Source organism: Pogoniulus pusillus, chromosome 18 (genome assembly GCF_015220805.1).
Source record: "Pogoniulus pusillus isolate bPogPus1 chromosome 18, bPogPus1.pri, whole genome shotgun sequence".
NCBI lineage: Eukaryota > Metazoa > Chordata > Aves > Piciformes > Lybiidae > Pogoniulus > Pogoniulus pusillus.
Genome location: NC_087281.1, coordinates 772394 through 794417, shown reverse-complemented (window position 1 = coordinate 794417; position 22024 = coordinate 772394). Strand labels below are relative to the sequence as shown.

General features: G+C 46.8%; 2 long non-coding RNA genes across 2 annotated transcripts in view; one reads left to right on the top strand and one right to left on the bottom strand.

Annotated features, from left to right (window-relative positions):
• LOC135183333 (uncharacterized) overlaps window positions 1-22024 on the top strand; it is a 541852-nt gene that overhangs the window by 372076 nt on the left and 147752 nt on the right. The window lies entirely within an intron of this gene.
• Window positions 3479-5930, bottom strand: LOC135183273 (uncharacterized). The gene is made up of 2 exons (XR_010305475.1): window positions 5899-5930; window positions 3479-3656 (listed from the first exon to the last, which is right to left on the bottom strand). It is a non-coding gene; the product is annotated as an uncharacterized LOC135183273 (long non-coding RNA).

Here is a 22024-nt window from a genome sequence, read left to right as displayed (position 1 = left end):
TGCTGACTGCCTGGTAGAAGAGACCAACCCCACCTGGCTACAGCCTCCCTTCAGGTAGTTGTAGACAGCAATAAGATCACCCCTGAGCCTCCTCTTCTCCAGGCTAAACAATTTCAGCTCCCTCAGCCTCTCCTCACAGAACCTGTGTTCCAGGCCCCTGACCAGCTTCCCTTCAGGTAGTTGTAGACAGCAATAAGATCATCCCTGAGGTAACCAAATATTCCTTAAGTCACCCAAGAAATGGCAAAAAAAGTTTCCATGAAATTCCATGACAAATTCTATTTCTTATAAAACTCTGAATATCTGTAAGCAGAAAGAGGTTTTGCCTTCAAGGCTCCTCTTTGTCTCTGGTAGAAGAGGACACAGTCTCAAGCTGTGACAGGATGGGATGTTAGGAAGTTCTTCACAGCAAGAGTGATTGGCATTGGAATGGACTGCCTAGGGAGGTGGTGGAGTCACCATCCATGGAGGTGCTAAAAATGGGACTGAATGAGGCACTTGGTGCCATGGTTTAGTTAATTAGGTGTGAGGTGATAGGTTGGACTCGATCTCGAAGGTCTTTTCCAAGCTGGTTAATGTTGTGATTTGTGTGAAATGCTCTGAGTGGCACCACACCTACTGAAAGTGACTTGGTTAAGATGCTCTCCAGAAACAGAGGCTCTGCCTGTCTTCTGCACCAGGCAGAGGATGATTTTGCTCATAAATCCGATACATCCCAGATACATTTCCCCAGATATGAGTTATTCATGTTTCATTTCATAAAGAACTGCAACACTTCCCAATTCTGAATAGAGAGCTACATCTTGACCTTTAACTTTTTTTCCTTAAATAGGGAAATAGATTTTTTATTTTTCCACTCTGATGATAATTTCAATTAGTACCTCCAACCATTTACCAGGAGTAAACACTGAAAATCCTGTTTACTGGAAAGAACACTAAAAAGACTAACCCTTTAGTTGCAAATAGCAAACAGCTTTGCCTGCTCAAGAAAGCCAGTAGTGGAATCAGGACTACACCTACCTGAAGGGAGGTTGTAGCCAGGTGGGATTGGGCTCTTCTGCCAGGCAAGCAGCAACAGAACAGGGGGACACAGTCTCAAGTTGCATCAGGGGAGGTCTAGGCTGGATGTTAGGAGGAAGTTCTTCCCAAAGAGTGTGATTGGCATTGGAATGGGCTGCCCAGGGAGGTGGTGGAGTTGCTGTGCCTGAAGGTGTTGAAGGAAAGCCTGGCTGAGGTACTTAGTGCCATGGTCTGGTTGATTGTCTAGGGCTGGGTGCTAGGTTGGTCTGGCTGAGCTTGGAGGTCTCTTCTAACCTGATTGATTCTATGACTCAAGCCAGCAGACATTTTTCCCTTGACTTAATGAGGCCTAGGTTTTCATCCTAAGGCTTTAAAGCAAGGAAAGAACAAAGCTTATTTCTATAGCAAGAAAAGAGAGCAAAGAAAGAGGAAAATGAATTTATTTTTCTTAAGAGTTAAAAGGTCATTCTTCTTCACAAAAGCTAACGAAACAAATGTCATTAGATGTAAGAGATATAAAAGGTCAAATAAATATCCTGAACATGGACCTAAATGTTACAGAAAGACTAAAGGAGGAGAGGCACATTTTTATTTAATCTTTTTATCCTCAAAGGAAGAAATAACTTTTTTTTGGAAAAAAATATCTTCAGGGAAAAAAGTGCACATGGCAAACATACAAAGTAACAAGCCTGCATCAGAGAAGAAATAATATCCTTTTATTAAATAGCTAAGGAGCAAGAGGTAGTAACTTAGAGTGATAACACCATGTAGAACATTATTCATCTTTGGTTTGAAAACTTGAAATATCATAGGAATCATGTGCAACAAAACACAAAACAAAAGGCTTCTCCATGACAGAATGATACCTGCTATGCTGAGTTTAAATTACCATATCTCATCAACTCAGAATCTACCAGGTTGGAAGAGACGCAAGAAGAGATCAGCCAGTCCAACCCAACGCTCAGCCCTAGCCAGTCAATTAGACCATGGCACTAAGTGCCTCAGCCAGGCTTTGCTTCAACACCTCCAGGGATGGTGACTCCACCACCTCCCTGGGCAGCCCATTCCAATGGGAATCATTCTCTCTGCCAACAACTTCCTCCTAACATCCAGCCTAGACCTCCCCTGGCACAACTTGAGACTGTGTCCACTTGTTCTCTTGCTGGTTGCCTGGCAGAAGAGCCCAACCCCAACCTGGCTACAGCCTCCCTTCAGAAGGCTTCCTTAGTTGATCATTGATCATTTCTGAGATTGCTAATGCCTAGAAAAGATCTGCAAAAGTAGTAGTTACTCCAGATAAAATTTTCTGTTTAAGAAATAAACCCAAACAACCAGAACCAACAATTCAGCTTTATATGGAGCACAAGTCTGGAATGCAATGGGAGCCCAAGATCTGCTCTCTCCGATTTCAAGCAAATCTATAAAGGTCAAAACTTGCTCTCAGCTGCCTTCTCTGCCTACAGTAATATTTTACACTCTTTTGCAATTGAAACACCTGCAACATTCTCTGCTAGGAATTAGTGCCACCTCTAGCAGTTTGCTTTTCTAATTCTCCACACAGTTAATACGTTTGTCATTCTTGTCTCTGGCCAATGCAGGCTTCTCTGCTTGCTTCCATCCTATGTCATTACCTTCTTTTAATCCCATTATGGGGGTCTAACTTCTCTACAGGATAAGAGACACAAGTGCTTACCTCTGCTGTGCAGTTTTACAAAGGGTTCACCTCAGCTATCGCTTCTCATTAACCCCAATGACTGAGTGACTTGTTTACTTGTGCTTGCATCTCCTTCCAGCATTCCCCACTTCACCAACAGGGTGATTTTCATGAAACAGCATGGAGTCATGTTCACTTTTGTTTTCATATCCCACCACAAAATTCCCATCTGCTGCAAAGCCTGTGAAGAGCTTGACAACAGTTAGGATGTTAAAATACCAGAAGTTCCCCTTACCATTTTGACCAATATTTCCCACTGCTTTGTTTTTTTTGACCCTTCTCCTTCTGCATTCATCACTCCTCTGGTAGCTGCACTGCAACCCTTTTGTGGTAGCACCTTTTCATGGGCTGTTTCTCGTAGAACACCAGGCACACAGACAAAACTACCCATTATGCCAATCTGTCATTTTCCTATGTCTATTAGCACCCTGAGTTACATTCTGAGGCCACTCTACACATTTTCATTTGCTATCAAGACTTCTGTTTGCACTTCGTGCACACAGCTAAAGTTACAGATAAGAGTGGTGATTCTTTCCCAAAGGAAAATAAATATGCTCTTTCCACTGCTGCTACTTCTTCTGATCAGTAACCTTCTTAGCTGAAGTATGAGAAATGGATAAGATCAAATGTCAAAGTTTCAATTGAAACGTTCCAATTGCTGCAGACTGTACAGTGTGAATCTGAACTGGATCAAGTCAAACCTAATTTTCCCAACACAGAAGAAACAGGATCATTCTCGTCTCATTTTTGTTTGGCCAACCTGAGAGCCTTTTATGAGGACATAACCAGGTGGGTAGGTGATGGTAAAGCAGTGGATGTGCTTTACCTTGATTTCAGCAAAGCATTTGACACGATCTCCCACACCATCCTTCTGGCTGAGGCAGTGCCTTCTGGATGATCAGGCAGTGAGGTGGGTCAGGACCTGGTTGAAGGAAAGAAGTCAGAGAGTTGTGCTAATGGGATGGAGTCAAGATGGAGGTCTGTAACTAGTGGAGGCCCACAAGGGACCAGTTGTGTTCATATCTTCATCAATAACCTGGATGAGGGAACAGAGTGCACCACCAGCAGGTTTGCTGATGACACCAAACTGGGTGGAGTGGCTGCCACACCAGAAGGCTGCGCTGCCATTTGGTGAAATTTGGGCAGGATGAAATCGAATGAAATTCAACAAGGACAAGTTTAGAGTCTTACACCCTGAAAAGAACAACCCCAGGCATCAGCATAGGTTGGGGACTGACCCATTGGAAGGCAGCAAAGGGGAAAAGGATCTGGGGGCTCTAGGGGATGGGAGGCTGACCATGGGCCAAGCAGTGTACTCTTGTGGCCAGGAAGACCAATGCCATTCTGGGGTGTATTAAAATGGCTGTGGCTAGTAGGTCAAGAGATAGTCTCCTGCCCCTCCACTCTGCCCTGGTGGGACTGCATCTGGAGTACTGTGTCCAGTTCTGGTCCCCCCAATTGAAGAGAGACAGAACTGCTTGAAAGAGTCCAGTGCAGTGGCACAGAAATCTCAAGGGAACAGAACATCTCTCTTACAAGGAGAGACTGAGGGAGCTGGGGCTCTTTACCCTGGTGAGGAGAACACTGAGGGGTGACCTCATTAACATTTGTAAATATGCAGAGGGTAAGTGCCAGGAGGCTGGAGCCATGCTCTGCTCAGTAATGCCTGATCACAGGACAAGTATCAAGCAATGGAAGCTGAGGAATAGGAAGTTTCATGGAAACATGAGGAGGACTTTTTTCCCTGTAAGTGTGACAGAACACTGGAACAGGCTGTCCAGGAGGATAGTGGAGTCTCCTTCTCTGGGACTATTCAAAACCCACCAGGATGCATTACATTGTGAACTGGTATGGGTGATCCTGCTCTGCCAAGGAGGGGTGGGCTGGATGACCTTTCAAGGCCCCTTCTAGCCCCTGACATTCTGTGATTCTCTGCTGCAAGAGCAGTCAGGCACTGGCACAGGCTGCCCAGGGAGGTAACGGAGTCACCATCCCTGGAGGTGTTGTGAGAGTTTGTTCCTCTCTCTCGTTCATCAAGGAAGGCAAAGATTGCATCGTCCCTCCTTAATCAACAAAGATAAAGAAGATTGCATCATCTCTCCTTAATCTTGTTACTTCTGGGACTCAGACTCGGGGCTTGCCCAAAGCTCAGGGATGCAAATCGACAGACAATACCTTTGACCTCACCCTGGCTGAACTGCCCAGGAAGCCTACATCTTATCTCAGCTACCCCCAAGGGAAATGTGCATTCAAGGTGTGGACAGGTGCGGCCGAGAGAGGGTGGCAGCCCTCTCCCCGGTGGTGCCAGACCCCTGCGAATGCACAGGAAGATGCCCTGGGGAGCTGCAGCTGGACACTGAGCAGAGAACTGTATAAAAAGGCAGGAGAAATGCCTGCCAAAGGGTGGCATCCCCACCGGACCACCGAGGGCAGACCACCACCGGACCACCGAGGCTGCACAGCACCTGAAGAAACTCTGACAACCTCCACAGCAGATCACCCCTGGGCCACGCACCCGTCTCTCTCTCTCCCCTCCATCTGCGACTGAGGGTAATATGATCATGGCTTTTTTCCTTCCCTGCTCCTTCTCCATCGATCTCTTTATCTTTCTCTCTTCCCCTTCTCCCCTCTCTCACTCTGTTCTGATCTCTCTCTCCCTTCTCCCCTCTCTCCCTCTGTTTTGCCCAACCCTATCCTTTAATGAACAGTTTCATGGTGATGTCTGGTCTCGTTTGCACCTTAATTTCACAGCATGGAATCCATAAGAACTGGTCTAGCTCCTGGGGACAGAGATACTGTTCATCTCTGCTCCTCCAGACCTTGACAGGTGTTTGAGCAGTATCTGGCCATGGCACTTTGGGACACAGTTTAATGGTTGGATTGAAGGTTGGGCTTGATGACCTGGGAAGGCTTTTCCAAACAAAGCAGTTCTATGACAGCACAACACTACTCTCCCAGGAGCTTGCAGCTCTGCCAAGTACTTCAGCTTATCATGAGCGAGCAGAAAGAAGCAGCTAAACATAGACAAACTCAGCTTAAGTAAGGAGGTGCAGCCAGCACCCATGGATGACATTGCAGTGACCATCGAGCCTCTACCCTGCCTCTATCCACTAGGCCCTCTGCCCTTCAATCCCCTTCACCCAGCACACACCCCAGGGACTCACCAGCAACCACAAGAGGAGGATCCTTCTGCCCAGCTGCTTAGGACCTCTGCCTTTCCTGGGGCCAGTTATAAAGGGGAGTGGGGAAGGAGGGCAAAGTGATCACACCTGTGGTGGGAGGAGACTCAAACAGAACCCAGGTGCTGTGGGTTTGGGGGTAAAAAGGGCAAAATGCAGCCTGGGGTAGGAACGGGGCAGATAGGGGGGAAAAGGGGGGGGGGGGGGGGGGGGGGGGGGCGGGGGCGGGCAGTGGTGCTGAAAGGAGGCAACTGGAGAGGAAAACTATGGAGATGAAAAGAGGAAGGTGGGGGGAAAATGCACTGCCATCAGTACATTAGATCTGTATCTCATCAATATACTGTTGTTTATAGCTGTCAATTTGGCTTGCTGCAGCATAAAGTGTGTGAAACTTTACAGCAGGCTGAAATAGAAACATTTTCTCCCTCTTTTTGATGCTTCAGAAAGAGAATCAAGAAAATTAGTAATGACTGGAAAACTGTAAAGAGCCTTTCTCACAGGCTGTGCAAGCAACTGGTGACCTCAGTGACAATGGCTTAGCTATCTTCTATGGCATGAGATTTGCACCTTGGTTAGATGAATATGAAAAGATCTTGCTGCCTCTGTGTAACACAGAATCACTGAATCACCCAGGTTGGAAGACACCTCCAAGATCAGCCAGTCCAACCTAGCACCCAGCCTCAGACAATCAACCAGACCATGGCACTAAGTGCCTCAGCCAGGCTTGGCTTCAACACCGCCTGTAGGAGAAATTCTCCCGCAGCAGGACATGAGCTGTAAACATGAGACCTTGTGATGGGAGAATGTCCTTGAAGCCCTGCTAGTTCAGGAAGCCAGGCTGTGGTCAAGTGAGCAACCCACGCACACCTGCAGAGGGCTGGACCTGCTGGCCCCCTGGGGCGGACACAGCTCCAGGGGGCTGAGCCTGCCAGCTCCCTGGGGTGGGAACCACAGGTTGTTTTGCCACAGGGTAACCTATCTGCACCCTGCACGTGGCTTTGGGCCAATCTGTACTGTCCACTTGTGCCAGCCCCAGGCTGGCTGGATACACCTCCTCTGAGCACTATATAAGACACTGCATTACCCTAACAAAATTGTACTGATGCATAGAAGCTGCTGAGTCGAGTCATCAGTGCCCCGATCTCGCCTCTCTCGCCCAGCCCCCAGACCCTGACAACCGCCAGGGATGGTGACTCCACCACCTGCCCTGGGCAGCCCATTCCAATGCCAATCACTCTCTCTGCCAACCAACTTCCTCCTAACATCCAGCCTAGACCTGCCCCACCACAACTTGAGACTCTGTCATTTTGTTCTGCTTGCCTGGCAGAAGAGCCCAACCCCACCTGGCTACAGCCTCCCTTCAGGTAGTTGTAGACAGCAATGAGGTCCCCCCTGAGCCTCTTCTTCTGCAGGCTGCACACCCCCCAGCTCCCTCAGCCTCCCCTCACAGGGCTGTGCTCCAGGTCCCTCACCAGCTTTGTTGCCCTTCTCTGGACACGTTCCAGTATCTCAACATCTCTCTTGAACTGAGGAGCCCAGAACTGGACACAGCACTCAAGCTGTGGCCTGAGCAGAGCTGAGTACAGGGGCAGAATAACCTCCCTTGTCCTGCTGGCCACACTGTTCCTGATCAAGCTCAGGATGCCATTGGCTCTTCTGACCACCTGGGCACACTGCTGGCTCATCTTCAGCTACTATCTACCAGTACCCCACAGGTGCCCTCTCTGCCTGCCTGCTCTTCAGCCACTCTGTCCCCAGCCTGTAGCACTGCTTGGAGTTGTTTGTGGCCAAAGTGCAGGAACCTGCCTTAGCCTTGTTCAGTCTCATCCCAGTGGCCTCTGCCCACTCATCCAGCCTGTCTAGGTCCCTCTGCAGGGCTCTCCTGCCCTCAACAGATCAATTATGTGATTACAGTGGCTAAAAAGCCTAATGACAGCACCCAAAAACCTTTCTCTTTATCCACGCTCCAGACACTCTCAGTTTCAAATCTCTTGCTTTCCAGTTTGTTTTATCTGGCTTGTCATCTCTACATCCTTGTGTGTGTTGAGAGAGATATCACGCAATGCACAAGGCAAGGCAACACAAGGCAGAAAATCCCTTCACTCAAACAGGATCACATGCAGTCCTTTCTTGCCAGCTCCAGATCGGGTTTTCTTTTACCACACACAGTGACTTCTGTTACCATACAGTTGGCTCATTATATAAATGACTACAAATTGTACTTGCCCAGCAACTTCCCAGAGGAAACCAGAAATCATCAGTAAACTGATGCATAGCTGAAAAGAGAGATGAATTTGTACCTACAGGCACTATTTGTGCATTCACATACTTCATATTTCACATCTATCTGATTGTTTGAGTAAATAAAGTGACATTTTGATTATGGAACATATTAGAGATTAACAGCAGTTTTACTGATCTATCAAAATGTTTGAAGGATTGATTATTACAGTTTCAAGGTCGTTCATTTCACGAGGTCACGTACAGCTGCTAAAGTCCATGGCAAGCAGGCAAGCAGAAAGCCTGAATAATCTCAATTATATATCGAAGTCTCATAAGTCATAGAATCATAGAATCATAGAATCATAGAAACAACCAGGTTGGAAGAGACCTCCAAGATCAGCCAGTCCAACTTATCACACAGCCCTATCCAGTCAACTAGACCATGGCAATAAGTGCCTCAGTCAGTCTTTTCTTGAACACCTCCCGGGACAGCGACTCCACCACCTCCCTGGGCAGCCCATTCCAGTGCCAATCACTCTCTCTGTGAAGAACTTCCTCCTAACATCCAGCCTATACTTTCCTCAGCACAACTTGAGACTGTGTCCCCCTTGTTCTATTGCTGTGTCCAGTTCTGGGCTCCTCAGTTCAAGAGAGATGTTGAGATACTGGAACGTGTCCAGAGAAGGGCAACAAAGTTGGTGAGGGGCCTGGAGCACAGCCCTGTGAGGAGAGGCCTGAGGGAGCTGGGGGTGTGCAGCCTGCAGCAGAGGAGGCTCAGGGGGAACCTCATTGTTGTCTACAACTACCTGAAGGGAGGCTGTAGCCAAGTTGGGGTTGGTCTCTCTACCAGGCAAGCATCAACAGAAAGAAGGGGACACAGCCTCAAGCTGTGGTGGAGGAGGTCTAGGCTGGATGTTAGGAGGAAGTTGTTGGCAGAGAGAGTGATTGGCATTGGAATGGGCTGCCCAGGCAGGTGGTGCAGTCACTGTCCCTGAAGGTGTTCAAGCAAAGCCTGGCTGAGGCACTTAGTGCCATGGTCTAGTTGATTGTTTAGGGCTGGGTGCTAGGTTGGACTGGCTGATCTTGGAGGTCTCTTCTAACCTGCTTGATTCTATGAAAACACAAAAAAGCCATTCCACAATATTTACTTGCTGCAGTGTTGTGGTCATAGAAGACTCTTCTTTCATAACTCTTTGTAATCTCTAATGAAAAACAATGTGGATACACTGAAAATTCTCTGGAATGTAATAATACATGCCCAGTAATGGAACTAAACCAATCTCATTGGGATGGGAACATAGTGACAAAGGATGAGGAAAAGGCAGAGGTGCTTAACACATTCTTTGCCTCAATCTTCACTAGTGGGACAGGTTGTCTCCAGGACAGCTGGACTCCTGAAGTGGTGGATGGAGTCAGGGGACCAGTACAGTCCCCCTCTAATCCATGAGGAAGCAGTAAGGGATCTGCTAAGTCACTTGGATCCTCACAAGTCCATGGGACCGGATGGGATCCACCCCTAGGGTGCTGAGAGAGCTGGCAGCTGAGCTGGCCAAGCCACTCTCCATCACTTATCAGCAGTCCTGGCTCACTGGAGAGGTCCCTGAAGACTGTGAAGCTGGCCAATGTGATTCCCATACACAAGAAGGGTCGTAAGGAGGAGCCAGAAAACTACAGACCTGTGAGCCTGACCTCAGTGCCAGGCAAGGGTCATGGAACAGGTCATCTTGGGTGCCATCACAAAGCACCTACAGGATAGCCAAGGGATCAGGCCCAGCCAGTATGGGTTTAGGAAGGGCAGGTCCTTGCCTCACCAACCTGATCTCCTTTTATGATCAGGTTACCCGCCTGGTGAATGTGGGGGAAGGCTGTGGATGTAGTCTACTTGGACTTCAGCAAAGCCCTTTGACACTGTCTGCCACAAGAAGCTCCTAGCCAAGCTGGCAGCTCATGGTTTGGACCACCGATTCACTCTGTGCTGGATCAAGAACTGGCTGGATGGCAGAGCTCAGAGAGTGGTGGTGAATGGTGCCACATCCAGTTGGCAGCTGTCACTAGTGGTGTTCCCCAAGGATCAGTGCTGGGCCCAGTCCTGTTCAATATCTTTATTGATGATCTGGACGAGGGCATTGAGTCCAGCATCAGTAAGTTTGCAGATGACACCAAGCTAGGAGCAGGTGTTGATCTGTTGGAAGGAAGGAGAGCCCTGCAGAGGGACCTGGACAGGCTGGATGGGTGGGCAGAGGCCAATGGGATGAGATTTAACAAGGCCAAGTGCAGGGTTCTGCACTACGGACACAATAACCCCAAGCAGCGCTACAGGCTGGGGACTGAGTGGCAGGAGAGCAGCCAGGAGGAAAGGGACCTGGGGGTACTGATAGATAGTAAGCTGAAGATGAGGCCAGCAGTGTGCCCAGGTGGCAAAGGAGCCAATGGCATCTTGGCCTGCATCAGGAGCAGTGTGGCCAGTAGGACAAGGGAGGTTATTCTTCCCTGTACTCAGCACTGGTCAGGCCACACCTTGGAGTACTGTGTCCAGATCTGGGCCCCTCAATTCAAGAAAGATGTGAGGTGCTGGAGCATGTCCAGAGAAGGGCAACGAAGCTGGTGAGGGGCCTGGAACCACAAACCCTATGAGGAGAGGCTGAGGGAGCTGGGCCTGTTTAGCCTGCAGAAGAGGAGGCTCAGGGGTGATCTTATTACTGTCTACAACTACCTGAAGGGGCATTGTAGCCAGGTGGGGGTTCTCTTCTCCCAGGTAACCAGCAATAAAACCAGGGGAACACAGTCTCAAGTTGAGCCAGGGTAGGTATAGGCTGGATGTTAGGAAGAAGTTCTTCACAGAGAGAGTGATTTCCCATTGGAATGGGCTGCCCAGGGAGGTGGTGGAGGCACCGTCCCTGGGGGTCTTCAAGAAAAGCCTGGATGAGGCCTCAGTGCCATGGTCTATGTGACTGGCTAGGGCTGGGTGATAGGTTGGACTCGATGATCTTGGAGGTCTCTTCCAACCTGGTGATTCTATGATTCTATGATTCATTACTAGCAGGTGCATAAAAAAAATCTTTGCAATTTAGATAAGTCACTTCAGGTTGGCGTCACCAACCCTTACACTCTTGAATATAACCATATAATCATAGCTCTCTTACACTCTTGAATATAACCATTAAACAGCCCTCCCCTACCCCTTAGCTGCTAGTCCAACAGATGAGCCTCTCAGATTTCACTGTAAAATGAGAGCCATTCACTTTCCAAATTGTGCTCCTATTAACACATAGCCCTTTAAAGCCTCCTAAGGTTCTCTAAAGACCCGAGAAGAGGGGGGCACAGAAACAACACACCTATCTCCAGCAGTGCAATTTTATCACTGTGATGTCTTCAAATTGTAGCCTCACTATTATCAGACTCCTTAGCACACTTACCTGCAGAGTCAATGGTGGGGAGAGAGTACATGGCAGAATGTAAAAAATAATAAAATGGCTTGAGAGGTGTCAGAGCCTTCGTGCAACACAGAGATGAAGTTCTTAAGGAACTAAAAGGGAAGGTTAAAAAGGAGACTAAAGACAGAGACCTCTCATGACATTTATTAAGCAGGCTCTCAGGATAGAAAAATGGCATGAGACATGATCAGCATGAAACAGCCCCAAAACCAGAACCAGAAATCATAGAATGGCTTTGGATCATCTACTCCAACCTCCACATCTTGGCAGGGATGCATCTCAACTAGATCAGTGCTCATGTTCAGCTACTATCTACCGGTACCCCCCAGGTCCCTCTCTGCCTGGCTGCTCTCCAGCCACTCTGTCCACAGCCTGTAGCACTGCTTGGGGTTGTTGTGGCCAAAGTGCAGAACCCTGCACTTAGCCTTGCTAAATCTCATCCCACTGGGTTTTGCCCACCAATCCAGCCTGTCTAGGTCCCTCTGCAGGGCTCTGCTACCCTCCGACAGATCCACACCTGCTCCTAGCTTGGTGTCATCTGCAAAGTGATTGATGATGGACTCAATTCCCTCTTCCAGATCATTGATAAAGGTATTGGACAGGATCAGGCCCAGCACTGATCTTTGATTTCTTTTTCTTTAGCTTCCTACAGTTAAGTAGCTGAGTGGGCGAATATATATATATTTTTCTCTTTAATTGAACTATGAAAACAAGCAGAAGACAAAAATTACAGTCCTGGATGCCAAACTTTCTAATTTGAGGCATAAAATTTCCAAAACCAATCAAGAATTTGGCTGGCTTTAATTCTTTATTCAGCACATGAAGTTTTGAAGAGAAATATCTGTACTTTAATGAAAAGTTTTAAATATGTACCCCAAATTCATTGTCAAACATTGCAGCTACACAGTTCCAGATGCTTCTGATACTTAGGAAAGGTAAAAGAAGGATGCAGAATGACACATAGAGCAATTGACTGGAACATGTAAATTAGCTCCACTGTATCAAATGCATTGGCGCATATGGTGCATGTGTTCCACCAGCAGCTCACTGGGCTAATGTGCTCACAGACTGCCATATCATGGTCACAGAGAAAGAAGTGTCAGGAGAAATCATTTTTAATGAAAAATGCTTTGTGTAGCATCCACTGCAGAGGGATCATGTAAATTCATAAACCTTTGGATCACAGGAACAAAGAAAGAACTTCATCCACGTCACCAAACCTCAAGTAGGGTAGGTTCTTCTGTTCCGCTGCAGATTTGCTCACTGTGATTGAACAGAGAGGCCTGTATACAACAGTACATCAACACACTGCTCAGGCCACACCTTGAGTGCTGTGGCCAGTTCTGGGCTCCTCAATTCAAGACAGATGTTGAGATACTGGAACGTGTCCAGAGAAGGGCAACAAAGCTGGTGAGGGGCCTGGAGCACAGCCCTGTGAGGAGAGGCTGAGGGAGCTGGGGGTGTGCAGCCTGCAGCAGAGGAGGCTCAGGGCAGAGCTCATTGCTGTCTACAACTCCCTGAAGGGAGGCTGTAGCCAGGTGGGGTTGGGCTCTGCTGCCAGGCAGCCCAGTAACAGAAGAAGGGGACACAGTCTCAAGTTGTGCTGGGGGGAGGTCTGGGCTGGATGTTAGGAGGAAGTTTTTCCCAGAGAGAGTGATTGGCATTGGAATGGGCTGCCCAGGGAGGTGGTGGAGTTGCCATCCCTGGAGGTGTTCAAGCAAAGCCTGGCTGGGGCACTTAGTGCCATGGTCTAGTTGACTGGCTAGGGCTGGGTGCTAGGTTGGTCCTGGCTGATCTTGGGAGGTCTCTTCCAACCTGGTTGATTCTGTGATCCTATGAAAAAGAGAGCTGTACTGAGCCAGCCTAGTCTTTCCGAAAAGATGCAACGCCTCTCACATGATCCCACGCAAAAGTTTAACACTCCTTTCATGTTCATAAACACCCACTAAGTTAGGCCATAGGCAACTTTTGTTACAGAAGAAGCAATTAAATGTATTAATTGTTATACTGTATAAATAAGATTTATAGTCCATTGTCTTGACTATGTATATTCCAAAGGAGATTCATTGTGCTAATTTGAGCCCCAGCTGGGATATTTTGGTGAGAAGAATTAGATTATAGGTTGCTGAAAAGGAAACAATGGTGATGTCTGCTGCACTCAATAGGTTTGCTGAGATGGATAAAAAACATAAACATAGATAATGCAGTTGTTTGCTCCTTCTCTTTGTAGATGCACCTCTGTCTCTAACCTACCATCTGTGTAATTAGTCCTTCTGCTTCCTAAACCCCCTGGCCGACCCTCCAAACTCACCTTGCATGTAAGGCAAACTCTGGGGTAAGTTAGAGGGGTGGAAAGAAGGTGGAAAGGTGGTTGAGAGCCCTTCCTGGGGACTCTGGCTTCTGAGAGGGCTGTTGCATTCTTGTATTACTTTCTAACCTTGCCTATTCTGTCTATAGCTGTAGATATTGTAAATATCTGCTTGTATACCATGCTAAGCTGTAAGCATAAAGCTTCATTCAATTTCCAGTGGCTGAGTCTAGTCTGGGTGATTTTACTTAAGGTGGGGAGGGGGGACAGGGGACGCAGGTAACACCCAAACCCATCACAATCATAAATGCCTGAAAGTACCAGCAAGAGCCAATGAAAACATAAAGACTTAGGGCAGGATAATTTAACTGACCTTGGAAAGAGTGGGCCCCATGAATGTGAGCATCAGACTTCATCCAAATGAGGTGTGATGGTTTGGGCTCTTACTCGCCCCCCCACACTTTTGAATTTCTTCCCCAGCTAACTCAGACGGACCCATGGGAATATAGATGAAGCTATTTATTTTACAGCAGCAAATATACAAGCAGCTATTTACATATATACAGTTATATACAGAAATATACAAAGGATAAACAATACAGAAGCACAACTCCCCTCCAGAAACCTGAAGTCCCCAGGAGGGGCTCTCAAACCACCCCAACCCTCCCCTTGCCCTCTCAACCTTACCCCAGTTCTCAGGAAGAATGAGAGGAGCAGCCAAGAGTTTAGGGAGCAAGGTTAGTGGCAGCAAGGTTATTGAGATGCAGCTTCGTCAAAGCCCAGAAGCAAAGTGAGAGACAAAATGGAGAATGCTATCAAATGTTTACTTCTTCTTCCCAGAACTCTCAGTGGGACTATGAGAGAAGTTGACATCACAATTGTTTTCCTTTTCACAGCCCGTTATCTAGTTCTTTTTACAAAACATTCTAACTTTCTTCAAACTAGCACATGAGGATCAGTTTGATCCCCAGGGTTTCATTCCTTATCCAGAAACCAAAGTCTCAGAATCGTTAAAGTAGTCCAAAGGCATTCATTTCAGTTTTTGCAACTTTGTGTTTCCCAAGATGGGACAGAAAAAAACCTAGATTCAAAGCATGATTTTAGCTCTCATTACTAATAACTGGGCACTGAGCCTGCTCTTTTGTCTGTGCTTAGTAACAGAACTTACCTCTAGGCTAATCATTAAAAGAAGGAAAATCCTTATTCTAACACTTATTGTCAAAAAGAGGAGGGCAGTTCATAGAATCGTAGAATCGATCAGGTTGGAAGAGACCTCCAAGATCATCCAGTCCAACCTAGCACCCAGCCCTAGCCAGTCAACCAGACCATGGCACTAAGTCCCTCGGTCAGGCTTTGATTGAACACCTCCAGGGATGGCAACTCCACCACCTCCCTCGGCAGCCCATCTCAATGCCAATCACTCTCTTTGGGAAGAACTTCCTCCTAATATCCAGCCAAGACCCCATCCCCCCAGCCCAACTTGGACAGTCCAAAGCCTAGCACTGAATGGAGCCATTCCTAGATGGGACACCATCCAAGACTTCTGTGAGAGATGTAGCACATAGTTTCAAGTGGGCAGGTGGGGGTGTCTTGAAGAGGAGGAGGCCATTAATATTTACCAGTCCAATTGAAACCCAAAAGTTAGAACTGTTTTTTTCCCCTCTGTAGGGTTTTTAAAACCTGTTCTAAACAATAGTAAGACTCTCCTAAATACAAGCTTCCTAAACAAGCTACATCATGTTCTATGCCATAATTACCACTGCAACAAGAAAATTGCTCAAATAACTTTTGAGCCAGATTTGTCACTCATTGCTCTGTGCTCTGAGTAAAAATGTTCTGTGCAATTAATATCAAACCTTTCAAGGCAGTGCTGGGTTCTGATGCTCTGTGTGATTCTGCCGCTGCAGAAGCTGCAGTGCCATACTGGAACATAATATAGAACACTATGAGGAAGAAGAGAGAAAAGCATGGGGGTGGGGGAAATAAGAAAGAAAAAAAAAAGGGTAAAAAGTTTTGCCAGCCTAGCAGAGGCCAGGAACAGGAAGACAATTAGAGTGTGTTTTTTGCACAAGATTGCAGTGGCTTGAATTGTTGCCCCCATTTTATGTTTAATTACAGGTTTTATGGCACTCATAAGAAATTCAGCTGCTGAAAATAATGCAAGGAGCCAAGAACAATTCATTTCTCTCTCTTCTCACGAAACTTTCAGTGCAGCCCATTACACACTGTCTTGGTAACCACAAAGACAGAGCAAAGCACTATTGCAATCTGGTTTATGTGAGGGTCTTAGATGCCATCATTAGTCTCAATCTGGTTGAAAATCCTAGGATAAGAAATGCATTGGGGAGACACAGGGGCATGAAGAGCATGTATTTTTTCCTCCCCTCTACATCTCACTATGTCTCTGTGTTGCAAAATTACCATTTATATCAATAAAACTGTGATGGTTTGGGGGTCACCCCGCCCCTTCCACACTTTGTATTTGCCCCAGCTAACTCAGACGGACCTTGGGAATATAGATGAAGCAATTTATTTACAGCTAGCAGAATTTACAAGCAGCTATTTACAATATATACAGTTATATACCAATTATATACAGAAATATACAAGGATAATCAATACAAAAGCACAACTCCCCTCCCCAGAAATCTGAGTCCCCAGGAGGGGCTCTCAAACCACCCCAACACCTCCCCCCGGCCACTCTCAACCTTACCCCAGTTCTCAGGAAGAAAGAGGTGCAGTCAAGAGGTTAGGGAGCAGGTTAGTGGGAGAAGGGTTAATGAGATGTGACCAGGTCTAAGGCAAAAGCAAAGAGTGAGACAAAATGGAGAAAAAGTCTTTCTTCTTCCCAGAGTTCTCAGCGAGACTGTGAGAGAAGTTGACATCAATTGTTTTCATTTCACTGCCTGTTATCTAGTTCTGTTACCAAAACATTCTAGCTTGCTTCAAACTAGCACAAAAACACACATCAAGTGATAGTGAACATACAGAGACCTTGCAAAGGGAAAAATCTCAACTCCAAAATATACAAATGACCCGCCTCCAACAGGTGCTTAAGATTGCACACTGCATGCTCAGACTTTTGGAGAGACATTTGCTCACTGGAAGCCACAGAGGTAAGGGAGGAAGAAGTGCATGCAATATCATTCCCAAAGGTTGGAAAGAGACCTCCAAGGTCAACCAGTCCAACCTAGCACACAGCCCTAAACAATCAACCCAGACCATGGCACTAAGTGCCCCAGCCAGGCTTTCCTCACACACCCCTCCAGGCACAGCCACTCCACCACCCTCCCTGGGCAGCCACATTCCAATGCCAATCACTCTCTCTGAACAACAACTTCCTCCTAACATCCAGCCTAGACCTCCTCCACCACAACTTGAGACTGTGTCCCCTTATTCTGTTGCTGCTTGCTTGGCAGAAGAGACCAACTCCTAGTACCCTGGCTACAGTCTCCCATTGGGTAGTTGTAGACAGCAATGATATCCCTGCTGAGCCTCCTCTGCTGCAGGCTGCACTACCCCAGCTCCCTCAGCCTCTCCTCACAGGGCTGTGCCCCAGGCCTCTCAGGGCAGACCTCATTGCTGTCTGTAGCTACCTGAAGGGAGGCTGTAGCCAGGTGGTGTTGGTCTCTTCTGCCAGGCAACCAGCAACAAACAAGGGATTTCAGTCTGAAGATGCGGCAGGGGAGTTCTAGGCTGGATGTCAGGAGGAAGGTGTGGCATAGAGAGTGATTGGCATTGGAATGGGCTGCCAAGGGAGGTGGTGGAGTCGCCGTCCCTGGAGGTGTTCAAGCAAAGCCCTGGCTGAGGCACTTAGTGCCATGGTCTGGTTGATTGGCTAGGGCTGGGTGCTAGGTTGGCCTGGATAATCTTGGAGGTCTCTTCCAACCTGGTTGATTCTATGGTTCTATGAAGTGGAACAAACAAAACATGCTTGCCTGACAGAATCTTAAGAGCAGAAAAGGACAAGATGCTCAGTTCTCCCCTCAAGGTCAGACAGTTATTCAGGGAAGGGACAAGTCAAAGTTTTCTGTGACAACAACCTCAGCATAGTCTAGGCAGTGTGGAAGTTGAGGAAAAAAAATACTTGCTACGACTTTTACATGCCTTTGACCACCAAAGATGTGTTACACTCAGGGAGAAAATAGCTCCATAAGAAATAATTTGGTATGAAAATGCAGCTTTGTTTTGATTGTAACAGGTCTTTGTTACATTTATGCATCAGAACTCAGTTTCGGCTGCCTCAGTTCACACTAGTAGAAGCCCTTCTCGTGAGACACGAGTTTAGCTGTACACTTGAGACTTGACTTTTTATCTTTTAAAGTCCCTAGGGAACTGACTGAATTTTCCAAAGGCTGAGAACATTAAGAAAGGAGCAAAAAACCTGCTGATCTTAGTGTTCTTACTCTTTAGAGAGTTGTTAGAGCACTGTTAATAAAAGGCCAACTACATCTTAAAACTCTCCCTCTTAAAGAGTGTCATGCAGAAATAAAATAATAAAAGAAACCACTGAACAAACCAGCCCAAACTTTTCCTGCCTCTCACCTGATGTCATTTCCAGCCCTTGGCTTCTGTCTTTTTGCTTTCCTCCACTTTCCTCAGCATCTGCAGGCACATCTTGCAATAATGGAGTTTACAAAACAGCAATCTCATCCCTAATCCCATCTGTCTGTGCTATGGCTTGCAGAAGATCACATTACAATAGCTTTGTATTTTAAGGCCTCTTATCTTCAGAGGTTGTCAAAGCTAAATGGGGGAAAACATTAAAGAAAGAAGAAAAATTCAAGTGATGCTGAGAAAAACATTCTGGCTCTGGAGAAGAAAGCATAACTAATGGGTCTATAAACTGGAGCCCTTCACAGCAAGCCTAGTTCAGCCATTCAGAGATGCATCTTCTATGCTGCACAGTCTGGTGACAAAATCAGTGTGGTCCTCTGGGCATAAAATCTTCCACTGCCTCTGTGATAATACCTTTGATCTTCCTGCTCATCATTTCAGATTTTATCTCTTCTCAGTGCTTTCGATTAATGTTGAATGTCTGGGGGAAATAAAGCAGCAGGCAGGATACAGCCTCAGACTGAGTGCAGCAGTGGCCCTCAGCAGTGCGACAAAATACAGAAGCAGCACTGCTTGTATTTGGCTGCACCCAGGGGCAAGCAAAAAATCTCCCTCCGTGACCCCAGATGCCCTTGGATACTGGCATGAAAGTAATATAAATCTGACCCAAGAAATTCTCATCAATAAACAGGAGAATAACATTCACTTCTTCAGCATCTTATTTACTCTTGTCTGTGAGGATGTCAAGTTTGACGTATTACTTTCAGCTTACAACTTATACCTCCAACTTTAAAGGCCAGTCTTGGTCACAATCACTTTTGCATGTAGGTCTCCTGAGCCTATCAATTACCAACAGCTAACCATGGAGGTGGTGGAGTTGCCATCCCATGGAGGTGTTCAAGCAAAGCCTGGCTGAGGCACTTAGTGACCATGGTCTGGTTTGACTGGATAAAGGCTGGGTGCTAGGTTGGACTGGATGATCTTGGAGGTCTCTCTCAACCTGGTTGATTCTATGTCACCTCAGTCTTTTGTAATTTATAATGGATGCTTATTAAAACAATAAAAAAAATCATTGTAAAAAAATAACCAATTATTTTCCCACTTGAGAATATTCACAAACAATCTAGCATAAAATGCCAAGGTCTTTTGTACTCTGTTCAATCTCTGCATTTGACTCACACATAGAGATATCACTTGGTAAATTGCCATTCAATTTCATTTTCACAGACACTACTATAAACTGCTGAGCTTGAACTCTTGCTCAGGCACTTAAACTTTCTGCAGTATCATAATATCCAAACTTTTCTTAGAATCACAGAATCAACCAGGTTGGAAGAGACCTCCAACATCATCCAGGCCAACCTAGCACCCAGCCCTAGCCAGTCAACCAGACCATGGCACTAAGTGCCTCAGCCAGGCTTGGCTTCAGTACCTCCAGGGACAGCAACTCCACCACCTCTCTGGGCAGCCCATTCCAATGCCAATCACTCTCTCTGCCAACAACTTCCTCCTAATTTCCAGCCTAGACCTCCCCCACCACAACTTGAGACTGTGTCCCCTTCTTCTGTTACTGGCTGCCTGTGAGAAGAGGACCAACCCCACCTGGCTACAGCCTCCCTTCAGGGAGTTGTAGACAGCAATGAGCTCTGCCCTGAGCCTCCTCTTCTGCAGGCTGCACACCCCCAGCTCCCTCAGCCTCTCCTCACAGGGCTGTGCTCCAGACCCCTCACCAGCTTCATTGCCCTTCTCTGGACACCTTCCAGCACCTCAGCATCTCTTTTTGAATTGGGGAGCCCAGAACTGGGCACAGCACTCAAGGTGTGGCCTGAAGCAGTGCTGAGTGCCAGGGGCAGAATAACCTCCCCCTGTCCTGCTTCCTTTTTTTGTTTATTTGTTTGGGTTTTGTTCATGTTTCTCAGTCATAGTGGAAAGTTTCAGTTTGCCCTAAGGTTTTTTGGTTTGGTTCGGAGTTTGTTTTTTTTTGCTTGGTTTGTTTGGGGTTTTTTGGTTGGTTTTTGTGTGTGTGTTTTGTTATTTTGTGAGGGTTTGTTTGTTTGTTCTCTTTTTCTAAGTGTCTGACACTCAGGACATTTCTTTTGAGCTTGCTTCTGGTAAAAGCTTGCTGTGGTCAAATCAGGCTACAAGGAAGTAGTTGTCCCTTCAGGTGATATATCTGCCTGTGAATGTATCACAGTGAAATACCTACGAGCCACACTGCTCCTGATCCTGGCCAGGATGCCACTGACTCTCTTAGCCAGCTGGGCACACTGCTACTGCTGCTGCTGCTGTTATTGTTTGTTGTTTTTTTTTCTCTTAAAAGCATTTCTAGAACTATCTCTTTGGAAGCTGTGGGGTAGCTCCAGGTTTTCTCCTATTCCCTGTCTTAGACTTCTTTACTTGTGTGAAGAGTGCAAGGGAATCAGTCTGAGGTGTTCACAGCTGTAGAACTGACAGTTTCCTGACAGGCTGTTGTGGTCAAGCAGAGGCAAATTTAGAACAATCATAGAAGCAACCAGGTTGGAAGAGACCTCCAACATCATCCAGTCCAACCTAGCACCCAGCCCTAGCCAATCAACCAGACCATGGCACCAGGTGACTCATCCAGGCTATTCTCCAACACCTCCAGGGACAGCAACTCCACCACCTCCCTGGGCAGCCCATTCCAATGCCAATCACTCTCTGCCAACAACTTCCTCCTAACATCCAACCTGTACTTCCAGTATCTTCATGCATCACATCTTCCAAGGAAGCAGATCTTCCCTTAAGGCACAGCATTACCACTGCACTGTCACATGCCTTTCTGCTTGATCAAACCTAATGACGGTTATAGAACCGGAAAGAAATACCTGAGCAGTTCAGGGGAAAACCACCTCTTTTACTGTTAACAGAAGCCAATTAGATACGCTGTCAAATAAGAGTCACACAACACACACTAAGAGAATCAGTCTTGCATGCAAAGACATGGTATCTGGATGCTCCTGGAGGCAGAAGCAACAGAGGAATAACTTAGACAATTAGAATGAAGATTCAAGACAACAGCATAAAACGTAGATAACCAAATGGGAAAACACAACAGGGTGAGCAACAGCTCAGATCTTCCCTTCAGTGTTTCCACTGGGATCAAGCAGTTCTAACTCCTCTGCCATGAGCAGGGATACCCCTACCCTAGAGCAGGCTGGCCAGAGCCTCATCCAGCCTGGCCTTAAACACCTCCAGCCATGGGGCCTCAACCCACCTCCCTGGGCAACCCAGTTCAGTCTCTCACCACTCTCTGGTAAACAACTTCCTCCTCACTTCCAGTCTGAATCTCCCCACCTCCAGATTTGCTCCATTCCCCCTAGTGCTGTCACGCCCTCCTAGCCTTAAAAAGTCCCTCCCCAGCTTTATTGTATCTAGTTGTGGATCCCCCAGCTTAAGGGGGCCAGGGAAGTACTGGTGAAAGCCCAATAGAGGATCAAAAAGCTAATTAGAGGATTTGAGCATCTCTCTTTTATGAGAAGAAGCTGAGAGACCTGGAACTCTTTAGCCTAGAAAAGAGAAGACTGAGAGGCAATCTTATCAATGCATATCAATATCTAAATAGTTGAGG